We start from the raw sequence: 15,425 nt of genomic DNA, 5'->3' as shown, positions 1-15,425 counted from the left end.
AAATTTCTTCAGGAATTTTCGTTTCTAGTTATGGGCCTATTCATGTAATGAAAGGCCCATTTTGTTCTTCACCTAGTAAACTACATTTTGCCAATTTGCGCTGAGCCCGTGAAAGGCACGGAGCTCACTTTGGTGCCAAATCGTAGGGCTTACTTAGCTGCACGGATTGACATATCGTTTGTCTCCTTACTGCTTACGGATTGCGTGCAATTGCCTCTCAAAGTCGAAAAAAAAACTTTATTATTATTATTTATTTATTATTCTTCCGTGATTTTCGGCAATTAATGCGGGTCGTACCGTAGCGTGCAGCCAGGCAATCTATATATCAAAAGTGAGTCCTTGGTTGTGTGAGGTGTGCTATTACTTTTCTGCGCAGAATATGTTACCATGGCGACGTTATTCACGTTAAAACACACTTACAATCCCATAGGAATGCATTGAATGCTAACTTTTACCTAGCATTAGCCATGTGAATAGTAGTAAGGCGCATCTTTTTTAATGGGAGTGAATGGCCCATTGGCTTCAATGCATTTCAGTCAAAGTTGTCCCACTCGGCCAGCGTTCATACCAGAGCAACAAGACTTGGTATTCAACCTTTGGCCTCATCACCCAACACCCCAAGTCCAACATCTTGACCCGCACTCGTCTTTCATCCTTCGTTCTCTCCCATTGACTTCAATGCATTTCAGTCAAAGTTTTCCCACTGGGCCAGCGTTCATACCACAGCAACAAGACTCGGTATTCAACCTTAGGCCTCATCACCGAACACCCCAAGTCCACCATCTTGACCCACACTCGTCTTTCATCCCTCGTTCTCTCCCATTGACTTCAATACACTTTAGTCAAAGTTTTCCTACTCGGCCAGTGTTCATACCACAGCAACAAGACTAGGAATTCAACCTTAGGCCTCATCACCAAACACCTTAAGACCACCATCTTCACCCACACTCGTCTTTCATCCCTCGTTCTCTCCCATTGACTTCAATGCATTTCAGCCAGTGTTCATACCACAGCAATAAGACTGGGTATTCAACCTCAGGCCTCATCACTCAACACCCCAAGTCCACCATCTTGACCCGCACTCGTCTTTCATCCCTCGTTCTCTCCCATTGACTTCAATGCATTTCAGTCAAAGTTTTTCCACTCGGCCAGTGTTCATACCACAGCAATAAGACTTGGTATTCAACCTCAGGCCTCATCACCAAACACCTAGCAACTGCCTAGCAACCACCTAGCAACACCTTAGCAACTACCTACAATTTCATAGCAACACCTTAGCAACCATCTAGCTATGCCTAGCAACCAGCTACTGAGCCCATAGCAACACCTTCTGACAACATAGCAACCACCTAGCAACACCTTAGCAACCACCTAGAATTGCATAGCAACACCATACCAACCATCTAGCTATGCCTGGCAACCAGCTACTGAGACCATAGCAATGCCTTCTGACACCATAGCAACCACCTTGCAGCACCTAGCAACCACCTAGCAACACCATAGCAACCACCAAAAAATGCATAGCAACACCATAGCAACCATTTAGCTATGCCTAGCTACCAGCTACTGAGACCATAGCAAGACCTCCTGATGCCATAGCAAACACCTTGCAGCACCTAGAAATCACCATGCAACACCATAGCAACCACGTAGCAACACCTAACAACCAGCTACCAACACCCTTGCAATGCCTAATAACAACATTGCAACCACCGAGCAATGCCTAGCGGCACTTCAGCAACCGCCTACAAGCACCATAGCACCGAACTAGCAACATCATAGCAATCACCTAGCAGTGCACAGACCAGCCACTTTATTAGTAGCACAGGCTCTTCCACGGTCAGCGGAATAGGCCCATCTCAAAATTTCTTCAGGAATTTTCGTTTCTAGTTATTATGGGCCTATTCATGTAATGAAAGGCCCATATTGTTCTTCACCTAGTAAACTACATTTTGCCAATTTGCGGTGAGCCTGTGAAAGGCACGGAGCTCACTTTGATGCCAAATCGTAGAGCTTACTTAGCTGCACGGATTGACATATCGTTTGTCTCCAGGCTCCTTACGGATTGTGTGCAATTCCCTCTCAAAGTGGAAAAAAAAACTTTATTATTATTATTATTATTTATTATTCTTCCGTGATTTTCGGCAATTAATGCGGGTCGTACCGTAGCGTGCAGCCAGGCAAGCTATATATCGAAAGTGAGTCCTTCATGGTGTGAGGTGTGCTATTACTTTTCTGCGCAGAATATGTTACCATGGCGACGTTATTCACGTTAAAACACACTAAAAATCCCATAGGAATGCATTATATGCTAACTTTTACCTAGCATTAGCCATGTGAATAGTAGTAAGGCGCATCTTTTTTCATGGGAGTGAATGGCCCATTGGCTTCAATGCATTTCAGTCAAAGTTGTCCCACTCGGCCAGCGTTCATACCAGAGCAACAAGACTTGGTATTCAACCTTAGGCCACATCACCCAACACCCCAAGTCCAACATCTTGACCCGCACTCGTCTTTCATCCCTCGTTCTCTCCCATTGACTTCAATGCATTTCAGTCAAAGTTGTCCCACTCGGCCAGCATTCATACCACAGCAACAAGACTCGGTATACAACCTTAGGCCTCATCACCCAACACCGCAAGTCCAACATCTTGACCCGCACTCGTCTTTCATCCCTCGTTCCCTCCCATTGACTTCAATGCATTTCAGTCAAAGTTTTCCCATTCGTCCAGCGTTCATACCACAGCAACAAGTCTTCATATTCACCCTTAGGCCTCATCACCCAACGCCCCAAGTCTACCATCTTGACCCGCACTCGTCGTTCATCCCTCGTTCTCTCCCATTGACTTCAATGCATTTCAAAGATTTCCTATTCGGCCAGTGTTCATACCACAGCAACAAGACTCGGTAATCAACCTTAGGCCTCATCACCCAACACCTCAAGTCCAACATCTTGACCCGCACTCGTCTTTCATCCCTCGTTCTCTCCCATTGACTTCAATGCATTTTAGTCAAAGTTTTCCCACTGGGCCAGCGTTCATACCACGGCAACAAGACTCGGTATTTAACCTTAGGCCTCATCACCCCACACCCCAAGTCCAACATCTTGACCCGCACTCGTCTTTCATCCCTCGTTCTCTCCCATTGACTTCAATGCATTTCAGGCAAAGTTTTCCCATTCGTCCAGCGTTCAAACCACAGCAACAAGACTCGGTATTCAACCTTAGGCCTCATCACCCAACGCCCCAAGTCCACCATCTTGGCCCGCACTCGTCTTTCATCCCTCGTTCTCTCCCATTGACTTCAATGCATTTCAGTCAAAGTTTTCCCACTGGGCCAGTGTTCATACCACAGCAACAAGACTCGGTATTATACCGTAGGCCTCATCACTCAACACCGCAAGTCCAACATCTTGACCCGCACTCGTCTTTCATCCCTCGTTCTCTCCCATTGACTTCAATACATTTCAAAGTACACCCACTCGGCCAGCGTTCATACCACAGCAATAAGACTCGGTATTAAACCACAGGCATCATCACACAACACCTTAAGACCACCATCCTGACCCGCACTCGTCTTTCATCCCTCATTCTCTCCCATTGACTTCAATGCATTTCAATCAAAGTTTTGCCAATTAGCCAGTGTTAATGCGACAGCAACAAGACTTGGTATTCAACCTCAGGCCTCGTCACCAAACACCTAGCAACTGCCTAGCAACCACCTAGCAACACCTTAGCAACTACCTACAATTTCATAGCAACACCTTAGCAACCATCTAGCTATGCCTAGCAACCAGCTACTGAGCCCATAGCAACACCTTCTGACAACATAGCAACCACCTAGCAACACCTTAGCAACCACCTAGAATTGCATAGCAACACCATAGCAACCATCTAGCTATGCCTAGCAACCAGCTACTGAGACCATAGCAACGCCTTCTGACATCATAGCAACCAGCTTACAGCACCTAGCAACCACCTAGCAACACCTTAGCAACCACCTAGAATTGCATAGCAACACCATAGCAACCATCTGGCTATGCCTAGCAACCAGCTACTGAGACCATAGCAACGCCATCTGACATCATAGCAACCCACTTGCAGCACCTAGCAACCACCTAGCAACACCTTAGCAACCATCTAGCTATGCCTAGCAACCAGCTACTGAGCCCATAGCAACACCTTCTGACAACATAGCAACCACCTAGCAGCACCTTAGCAACCACCTAAAATTGCATAGCAACACCATAGCAACCATCTAGCTATGCCTAGCAACCAGCTACTGAGAGCATAGCAACGCCTTCTGACATCATAGCAACCCGCTTGCAGCACCTAGCAACCACCTAGCAACACCTTAGCAACCACCTAGAATTGCATAGCAACACCATAGCAACCATCTAGCTATGACTAGCAACCAGCTACTGAGACCTTAGCAACGCCTTCTGACATCATAGCAAACCACTTGCAGCACCTAGCAACCACCTAGCAACACCGTAGCAACCACCTAAAATTGCATAGCAACACCATAGCAACCATCTAGCTATGCCTAGCAACCAGCTACTGAGACCTTAGCAACGCCTTCTGACATCATAGCAAACCACTTGCAGCACCTAGCAACCACCTAGCAACACCTTAGCAACCACCTAGAATTTCATAGCAACACCATAGCAACCATCTAGCTATGCCTAGCAACCAGCTACTGAGACCATAGCAACGCCTTCTGACATCATAGCAACCAACTTGCAGCACCTAGCAACCACCTAGAATTGCATAGCAACACCATAGCAATGCCTAGCAACCAGCTACTGAGACCTTAGCAACGCCTTCTAACATCATAGCAACCCACTTGCAGCACCTAGCAACCACCTAGCAACACCTTAGCAACCACCTATAATTGCATAGCAACACCATAGCAACCATCTAGCTATGCCTAGCAACCAGCTACTGAGACCTTAGCAACGCCTTCTGACATCATAGCAACCCACTTGCAGCACCTAGCAACAACCTAGCAACACCATAGCAACCACCAAAAAATGCATAGCAACAACATAGCAACCATTTCGCTATGCCTAGCAACCAGCTGCTGAGACCATAGCAAGGCCTTCTGATGCCATTGCAAACACCTTGCAGCACCTAGCAACCACCATGCAACACCATAGCAACCATGTAGTAACGCCTAGCAACCAGCTACCAACACCCTTGCAATGCCTAATAACAACATTGCAACCAGCTAGCAATGCCTAGCGGCACTTCGGTAACCACCTAGCAGCACCGTAGCAACTAACTTGCAAATCTTAGCAATCACCTTGCAGTACACAGACCACCCATTTTATTAGTAGCACAGGCTCTGCCACGGTCAGCGGAATAGGCCCATCTCAAAATTTCTTCAGGAATTTTCGTTTCTAGTTATTATTATTATTCTTCCGTGATTTTCGGCAATTAATGCGGGTCGTACCGTAGCGTGCAGCCAGGCAATCTATATATCAAAAGTGAGTCCTTGGTTGTGTGAGGTGTGCTATTACTTTTCTGCGCAGAATATGTTACCATGGCGACGTTATTCACGTTAAAACACACTTAAAATCCCATAGGAATGCATTGAATGCTAACTTTTACCTAGCATTAGCCATGTGAATAGTAGTAAGGCGCATCTTTTTTAATGGGAGTGAATGGCCCATTGACTTCAATGCATTTCAGTCAAAGTTGTCCCACTCGGCCAGCGTTCATACCAGAGCAACAAGACTTGGTATTCAACCTTAGGCCTCATCACCCAACACCGCAAGTCCAACATCTTGACCCGCACTCGTCTTTCATCCCTCGTTCTCTCCCATTGACTTCAATGCATTTCAGTCATAGTTTTACCACTCGGCCAGCATTCATACCATAACAACAAGACTCGGTATTCAAGCTTAGGCCTCATCACCCAACACATTAAGACCACCATCTTGACCCGCACTCGTTTTTCATCCCTCGTTCTCTCCCATTGACTTCAATGCATTTCAGTCAAAGTTTTCCCACTGGGCCAGTGTTCATACCACAGCAACAAGGCTCGGAATTCAACCTTAGGCCTCATCACCCAACACCCCAAGTCCACCATCCTGACCCGCACTCGTCTTTCATCCCTCGTTCTCTCCCATTGACTTCAATGCATTTCTGTCAAAGTTTCATTATTTGGCCACTACTTCTGCCACAGCTACAAGACTGAATAATTAAATCAATAAGTAAAAGCAACAGCTCTTCCTCGGTCAGCAGAATAGGCCCATCTCAAAATTTCTTCAGGAATTTTCGTTTCTAGTTATGGGCCTATTCATGTAATGAAAGGCCCATATTACTCTTCACCTAGTAAATTACATTTAGCCAGTTTGCGCCGAGCCCATGAAAGGCACGGAGCTCACTTTGGTGCCAAATCGTAGGGCTTACCTAGCCGGACGGATTGACATATCGCTTGTCTCCGTCCTCCTTACGGATTGCGTGCAATTGCCTCTCAAAGTCGAAAAAAAACTTTATTATTTATTATTATTATGGGCCTATTCATGTAATGAAAGGCCCATATTACTCTTCACCTAGTAAACTACATTTTGCCAATTTGCACTGAGACCGTGAAAGGCACGGAGCTCACTTTGGTGCCAAATCGTAGGGCTTACTTAGCTGCACGGATTGACATATCGTTTGTCTCCGTACTGCTTACGGATTGTGTGCAATTGCCTCTCAAAGTCGAAAAAAAAACTTTATTATTATTATTATTCTTCCGTGATTTTCGGCAATTAATGCGGGTCGTACCGTAGCGTGCAGCCAGGCAAGCTATATATCAAAAGTGAGTCCTTCATGGTGTGAGGTGTGCTATTACTTTTCTGCGCAGAATATGTTACCATGGCGACGTTATTCACATTTAAACACACTAAAAATCCCATAGGAATGCATTAAATGCTAACTTTTACCTAGCATTAGCCATGTGAATAGTAGTAAGGCGCATCTTTTTTCATGGGAGTGAATGGCCCTTTGGCTTCAATGCATTTCAGTCAAAGTTGTCCCACTCGGCCAGCGTTCATACCAGAGCAACAAGACTCGGTATTCAACCTTAGGCCTCATCACCCAACACCCCAAGTCCAACATCTTGACCCGCACTCGTCTTTCATCCCTCGTTCTCTCCCATTGACTTCAATGCATTTCAGTCAAAGTTTTCCCACTGGGCCAGCGTTCATACCACAGCAACAAGACTCGGTATTCAACCTTAGGCCTCATCACCCAACACCTCAAGTCCAACATCTTGCCCCGCACTCGTCTTTCATCCCTCGTTCTCTCACATTGACTTCAATGCATTTCAGTCAAAGTTCTCCTACTCGGCCAGCGTTCATACCACAGCAACAAGACTCGGTATTCAACCTTAGGCCTCATCACACAACACCTTAAGACCACCATCCTGACCCGTACTCGTCTTTCATCCCTCGTTCTCTCCTATTGACATCAATGCATTTCTGTCAAAGTTGTCCCTCTCGGCCAGCGTTCATACCACAGCAACAAGACTCGGTATTCAACCTTAGGCCTCATCACCCAACACCCCAAGTCCACCATCTTGACCCGCACTCGTCTTTCATCCCTCGTTCTCTCCCATTGACTTCAATGCATTTCAATCAAAGTTTTGCCACTTGGCCAGTATTAATGCCACAGCAACAAGACTTGGTATTAAACCTCAGGCCTCATCACCAAACACATAGCAACTGCCTAGCAACCACCTAGCAACAGCTTAGCAACTACCTACAATTTCATAGCAACACCTTAGCAACCATCTAGCTATGCCTAGCAACCAGCTACTGAGACCATAGCAACACCTTCTGACAACATAGCAACCACCTAGCAACACCTTAGCAACCACCTAAAATTGCATAGCAACACCATAGCAACCATCTAGCTATGCCTAGAAACCAGCTACTGAAACCTTAGCAACGCCTTCTGACATCATAGCAACCCACTTGCAGCACCTAGCAACCACCTAGCAACACCTTAGCAACCACCTAGAATTGCATAGCAACACCATAGCAACCATCTAGCTATGCCTAGCAACCAGCTACTGAGACCATAGCAACGCCATCTGACAACATAGCAACCACCTACCAACACCTTAGCAACCACCTAAAATTGCATAGCAACACCATAGCAACCATCTAGCTATGCCTAGCAACCAGCTACTGAGACCATAGCAACGCCTTCTGACATCATAGCAACCAGCTTGCAGCACCTAGCAACCACCTACCCACACCTTAGCAACCACCTAGAATTGCATAGCAACACCATAGCAACCATCTAGCTATGCCTAGCAACCAGCAACTGAGACCATAGCAACGCCATCTGACATCATAGCAACCGACTTGCAGCACCTAGCAACCACCTACCAACACCTTAGCAACCACCTATAATTGCATAGCAACACCATAGCAACCATCTAGTTATGGGCCTATTCATGTAATGAAAGGCCCATATTGTTCTTCACCTAGTAAACTACATTTTGCCAATTTGCGCTGAGCCCGTGAAAGGCACGGAGCTCACTTTGGTGCCAAATCGTAGGGCTTCCTTAGCTGCACGGATTGACATATCGTTTGTCTCCGTACTGCTTACGGATTGCGTGCAATTGCCTCTCAAAGTCGAAAAAAAAACTTTATTATTATGGGCCTATTCATGTAATGAAAGGCCCATATTGTTCTTCACCTAGTAAACTACATTTTGCCAATTTGCGCTGAGCCCGTGAATGGCACGGAGCTCACTTTGGTGCCAAATCGTAGGGCTTGATTAGCTGGACGAATTGACATATGGCTTGTCTCCAGGCTCCTTACGGATTGCGTGCAATTCCCTCTCAAAGTGGAAAAAAAAACTTTATTATTATTATTATGGGCCTATTCATGTAATGAAAGGCCCATATTGTTCTTCACCTAGTAAACTACATTTTGCCAATTTGCGCTGAGCCCGTGAAAGGCATGGAGCTCACGTTGGGGCCAAATCGTAGGGCTTACCTTGCCGGACGGATTGACATATCGTTTGTCTCCGTACTGCTTACGGATTGCGTGCAATTCCCTCTCAAAGTGGAAAAAAAACTTTATTATTTATTATTATGGGCCTATTCATGTAATGAAAGGCCCATATTACTCTTCACCTAGTAAACTACATTTTGCCAATTTGCACTGAGACCGTGAAAGGCACGGAGCTCACTTTGGTGCCAAATCGTAGGGCTTGATTAGCCGGACGGATTGACATATCGAATGTCTCCGTACTCCTTACGGATTGTGTGCAGTTGCCTCTCAAAGTCGAAAAAAAAACTTTATTATTATTATTCTTCCGTGATTTTCGGCAATTAATGCGGGTCGTACCGTAGCATGCAGCCAGGTAATCTATATATCAAAAGTGAGTCCTTCATGGTGTGAGGTGTGCTATTACTTTTCTGCGCAGAATATGTTACCATGGTGACGTTATTCACGTTAAAACACACTAAAAATCCCATAGGAATGCATTGAATGCTAACTTTTACCTAGCATTAGCCTATACCTAACTAACCATGTGAATAGTAGTAAGGATCGTCTTTTTTCATGGCAGTGAATGGCCCATTGACTTCAATGCATTTCAGTCAAAGTTGTCCCACTCGGCCAGCGTTCATACCACACCAACAAGACTCGGTATTCAACCTTAGGCCTCATCACCCAACACCGCAAGTCCAACATCTTGACCCGCACTCATCTTTCATCCCTCGTTCTCTCCCATTGACTTCAATGCATTTCAGTCAAAGTTGTCCCACTCGGCCAGCGTTCATACCACAGCAACAAGACTCGGTATTCATTATGGGCCTATTCATGTAATGAAAGGCCCATATTGTTCTTCACCTAGTAAACTACATTTTGCCAATTTGCGCTGAGCCCGTGAAAGGCACGGAGCTCACTTTGGTGCCAAATCGTAGAGCTTACTTAGCTGCACGGATTGACATATCGTTTGTCTCCGTACTGCTTACGGATTGCGTGTAATTCCCTCTCAAAGTCGAAAAAAAAACTTTATTATTATTTATTTATTATTCTTCCGTAGATTTTCGGCAATTAATGCGGGTCGTACCGTAACATGCAGCCAGGCAAGCTATATGTCAAAAGTGAGTCCTTGGTTGTGTGAGGTGTGCTATTACTTTTCTGCGCAGAATATGTTACCATGGCGACGTTATTTACGTTAAAACACACTAAAAATCCCATAGGAATGCATTAAATGCTAACTTTTACCTAGCATTAGCCATGTGAATAGTAGTAAGGCGCATCTTTTTTCATGGGAGTGAATGGCCCATTGGCTTCAATGCATTTCAGTCAAAGTTGTCCCACTCGGCCAGCGTTCATACCAGAGCAACAAGACTTGGTATTCAACCTTAGGCCTCATCAGCCAACACCCCAAGTCCAACATCTTGACCCGCACTCGTCTTTCATCCCTCGTTCTCTCCCATTGACTTCAATGCATTTCAGTCAAAGTTGTCCCACTCGGCCAGCGTTCATACCACAGCAATAAGACTAGGTATTCAACCTCAGGCCTCATCACCCAACACCCCAAGACCACCATCTTGACCCGCACTCGTCTTTCATCCCTCGTTCTCTCCCATTGACTTCAATGCATTTCAGTCAAAGTTTTCCCACTCGGCCAGCGTTCATACCACAGCAACAAGACTAGGTATTCAACCTCAGGCCTCATCACCCAACACCCCAAGACCACCATCTTGACCCGCACTCGTCTTTCATCCCTCGTTCTCTCCCATTGACTTCAATGCATTTCTGTCAAAGTTTCATTATTTGGCCAATACTTCTGCCACAGCAACAAGACTAAATAATTAAATCAATAAGTAAAAGCACCAGCTCTTCCTCGGTCAGCAGAATAGGCCCATCTCAAAATTTCTTCAGGAATTTTCGTTTCTAGTTATTATTTATTATTATTCTTCCGTGATTTTCGGCAATTAATGCGGGTCGTACCGTAGCGTGCAGCCAGGCAATCTATATATCAAAAGTGAGTCCTTGGTTGTGTGAGGTGTGCTATTACTTTTCTGCGCAGAATATGTTACCATGGCGACGTTATTCACGTTAAAACACACTTAAAATCCCATAGGAATGCATTGAATGCTAACTTTTACCTAGCATTAGCCTGACTAACCATGTGAATAGTAGTAAGGCGCATCTTTTTTCATGGGAGTGAATGGCCCATTGACTTCAATGCATTTCAGTCAAAGTTGTCCCACTCGGCCAGCGTTCATACCACAGCAACAACACTCGGTATTCAACCTTAGGCCTCATCACCCAACACCCCAAGTCCAACATCTTGACCCGCACTCGTCTTTCATCCCTCGCTCTCTCCCATTGACTTCAATGCATTTCAGTCAAAGTTGTCCCACTCGGCCAGCGTTCATACCACAGCAACAACACTCGGTATTCAACCTTAGGCCTCATCACCCAACACCCCAAGTCCAACATCTTGACCCGCACTCGTCTTTCATCCCTCGTTCTCTCCCATTGACTTCAATGCATTTCAGTCAAAGTTTTCCCACTGGGCCAACGTTCATACCACAGCAACAAGACTCGGTATTTAACCTTAGGCCTCATCACCCCACACCCCAAGTCCAACATCTTGACCCGCACTCGTCTTTCATCCCTCGTTCTCTCCCATTGACTTCAATGCATTTCAGGCAAAGTTGTCCCACTCGGCCAGCGTTCATACCACAGCAACAACACTCGGTATTCAACCTTAGGCCTCATCACTCAACTCCTTAAGACCACCATCTTCAGCCGCACTCGTCTTTCATCCCTCGTTCTCTCCCATTGACTTCAATGCATTTCAGTCAAAGTTGTCCCACTCGGCCAGCGTTCATACCACAGCAACAAGACTCGGTATTCAACCTTAGGCCTCATCACCCAACACCCCAAGTCCAACATCTTGCCCCGCACTCGTCTTTCATCCCTCGTTATTATTATTATTCTTCCGTAGATTTTCGGCAATTAATGCGGGTCGTACCGTAGAGTGCAGCCAGGCAATCTATATATCAAAAGTGAGTCCTTGGTTGTGTGAGGTGTGCTATTACTTTTCTGCGCAGAATATGTTACCATGGCGACGTTATTCACGTTAAAACACACTAAAAATCCCATAGGAATGCATTACATGCTAACTTTTACCTAGCATTAGCCATGTGAATAGTAGTAAGGCGCATCTTTTTTCATGGGAGTGAATGGCCCATTGGCTTCAATGCATTTCAGTCAAAGTTGTCCCACTCGGCCAGCGTTCATACCACAGCAACAAGACTCGGTATTCAACCTCAGGCCTCATCACCCAACACCCCAAGTCCAACATCTTGACCCGCACTCGTCTTTCATCCCTCGTTCTCTCCCATTGACTTCAATGCATTTCAGTCAAAGTTGTCCCACTCGGCCAGCGTTCATACCACAGCAACAAGACTCGGTATTCAACCTTAGGCCTCATCACCCAACACCCCAAGTCCAACATCTTGCCCCGCACTCGTCTTTCATCCCTCGTTCTCTCCCATTGACTTCAATGCATTTCTGTCAAAGTTTCCCTATTTGTCCACTGCTCCTGTCACTGCTACAAGACTAAATAATTAAATCAATAAGTAAAGGCACCTGCTCTTCCTCGGTCAGCAGAATAGGCCCATCTCAAAATTTCTTCAGGAATTTTCGTTTCTAGTTATTATTATTATGGGCCTATTCATGTAATGAAAGGCCCATATTGTTCTTCACCTAGTAAACTACATTTTGCCAATTTGCGCTGAGCCCGTGAAAGGCACGGAGCTCACTTTGGTGCCAAATCGTAGGGCTTACTTAGCTGCACGGATTGACATATCGATTGTCTCCGTACTTCTTACGGATTGCGTGCAATTGCCTCTCAAAGTCGAAAAATAAAAACTTTATTTATTATGGGCCTATTCATGTAATGAAAGGCCCATATTGTTCTTCACCTAGTAAACTACATTTTGCCAATTTGCGCTGAGCCCGTGAAAGGCACGGAGCTCACTTTGGTGCCAAATCGTAGGGCTTACTTAGCTGCACGGATTGACATATCGTTTGTCTCCGTACTGCTTACGGATTGCGTGCAATTGCCTCTCAAAGTCAAAAAAAAAACTTTATTATTATTTATTTATTATGGGCCTATTCATGTAATGAAAGGCCCATATTGTTCTTCACCTAGTAAACTACATTTTGCCAATTTGCGCTGAGCCCGTGAAAGGCACGAAGCTCACTTTGGTGCCAAATCGTAGGGCTTACTTAGCTGCACGGATTGACATATCGATTGTCTCCGTACTTCTTACGGATTGCGTGCAATTGCCTCTCAAAGTCGAAAAAAAAACTTTATTATTATTATTATTATTATTCTTCCGTAGATTTTCGGCAATCAATGCGGGTCGTACCGTAACGTGCAGCCAGGCAATCTATATATCAAAAGTGAGTCCTTGGTTGTGTGAGGTGTGCTATTACTTTTCTGCGCAGAATATGTTACCATGGCGACGTTATTCACGTTAAAACACACTAAAAATCCCATAGGAATGCATTAAATGCTAACTTTTACCTACCATTAGCCATGTGAATAGTAGTAAGGCGCATCTTTTTTCATGGGAGTGAATGGCCCATTGACTTCAATGCATTTCAGTCAAAGTTGTCCCACTCGGCCAGCGTTCATACCAGAGCAACAAGACTTGGTATTCAACCTTAGGCCTCATCACCCAACACCCCAAGTCCAACATCTTGACCCGCACTCATCTTTCATCCCTCGTTCTCTCCCATTGACTTCAATGCATTTCAGTCAAAGTTTTCCTACTCGGCCAGTGTTCATGCCACAGCAATAACACTCGGTATTCAACCTCAGGCCTATTCACCCAACACCCCAAGTCAACCAACTTGACCGGCACTCGTCTTTCATCCCTCGTTCTCTCCCATTGACTTCAATACATTTTAGTCAAAGATTTCCTACTCGGCCAGTGTTCATACCACAGCAACAAGACTAGGAATTCAACCTTAGTCCTCATCACCAAACACCTTAAGACCACCATCTTCACCCGCACTCGTCTTTCATCCCTCGTTCTCTCCCATTGACTTCAATGCATTTCAGTCAAAGTTTTCCCACTCGGCCAGCGTTCATACCACAGCAACAAGACTCGATATTGAACCTTAGACCTCATCACGCAACACCCCAAGTCCAACATCTTGACCGGCACTCGTCTTTCATCCCTCGTTCTCTCCCACTGACTTCAATGCATTTCAGTCAAAGTTTTCCCACTCGGCCAGCGTTCATGCCACAGCAACAAGACTCGATATTCAACCTTAGGCCTCATCACCGAACACCCCAAGTGCACCATCTTGACCCGCACTCATCTTTCATCCCTCGTTCTCTCCCATTGACTTCAATGCATTTCAGTCAAAGTTGTCCCACTCGGCCAGCGTTCATACCACAGCAACAACAGTCGGTATTCAACCTTAGGCCTCATCACCCAACACCCCAAGTCCACCATCTTGACCCGCACTCGTCTTTCATCCCTCGTTCTCTCACATTGACTTCAATGCATTTCTGTCAAAGTTTCATTATTTGGCCAATACTTCTGCCACAGCAACAAGACTAAATAATTAAATCAATAAGTAAAAGCACCAGCTCTTCCTCGGTCAGCAGAATAGGCCCATCTCAAAATTTCTTCAGGAATTTTCGTTTCTAGTTATTATTATTATTCTTCCGTGATTTTCGGCAATTAATGCGGGTCGTACCGTAGCGTGCAGCCAGGCAATCTATATATCAAAAGTGAGTCCTTCATGGTGTGAGGTGTGCTATTACTTTTCTGCGCAGAATATGTTACCATGGCGACGTTATTCACGTTAAAACACACTTAAAATCCCATAGGAATGCACTGAATGCTAACTTTTACCTAGCATTAGCCATGTGAATAGTAGTAAGGCGCATCTTTTTTCATGGGAGTGAATGGCCCATTGACTTCAATGCATTTCAGTCAAAGTTGTCCCACTCGGCCAGCGTTCATACCAGAGCAACAAGACTCGGTATTCAACCTTAGGCCTCATCAACCAACACCGCAAGTCCAACATCTTGACCCGCACTCGTCTTTCATCCCTCGTTCCCTCCCATTGACTTCGATGCATTTCAGTCAAAGTTTTCCCATTCGTCCAGCGTTCATACCACTGCAACAAGACTTCATATTCACCCTTAGGCCTCATCACCCAACGCCCCAAGTCCACCATCTTGACCCGCACTCGTCTTTCATCCCTCGTTCTCTCCCATTGACTTCAATGCATTTCAATCAAAGTTTTGCCACTTGGCCAGTGTTAATGCCACAGCAACAAGACTTGGTATTACACCTCAGGCCTCATCACCAAACACATAGCAACTGCCTAGCAACCACCTAGCAACACCTTAGCAACT

The sequence above is a fragment of the Paramormyrops kingsleyae genome, chromosome 1, assembly GCF_048594095.1.
Source record: "Paramormyrops kingsleyae isolate MSU_618 chromosome 1, PKINGS_0.4, whole genome shotgun sequence".
Classification (NCBI taxonomy): domain Eukaryota; kingdom Metazoa; phylum Chordata; class Actinopteri; order Osteoglossiformes; family Mormyridae; genus Paramormyrops; species Paramormyrops kingsleyae.
Note: the sequence above shows the minus strand (reverse complement) of the source record.